Source organism: Arachis ipaensis, chromosome B03 (assembly GCF_000816755.2).
Source record: "Arachis ipaensis cultivar K30076 chromosome B03, Araip1.1, whole genome shotgun sequence".
In the NCBI taxonomy this organism is placed as follows: Eukaryota; Viridiplantae; Streptophyta; class Magnoliopsida; order Fabales; family Fabaceae; genus Arachis; species Arachis ipaensis.
In genome coordinates, this window is record NC_029787.2 from 17,137,518 (window position 1) to 17,137,908 (window position 391).

Here is a 391-nt window from a genome sequence, read left to right on the forward strand (position 1 = left end):
TACTAATCATGTATAAGAATTAAATTTATTAGAGTAAAATATCATTTTTTTTCTCAAAATTATCCCTAATGTATGTTTAAATATTCTTATTTAAATTTCTATTGTTTCAAAATCATTCAAATATTGTCCTGCCGTTAGTAATCTGTTAACATAATTGACAATAGGACAACATCGAGACGATTTTAAAATATTAAAAATTTAAATAGGATAAAAACGTTAGGAACAAAAATGATATACTACTCTCAGAAGCTCACTCTTCCTTGTTTTCTTCGATGTGAGATGTAAGACTATTTTCATGCATTTCTCACACTTGCAACATTAATAATTCATGCTTGTAGAATGATTAGTAGATAAACTTTAAAAAAAAAGAAAAAAGAACGTGATACATATA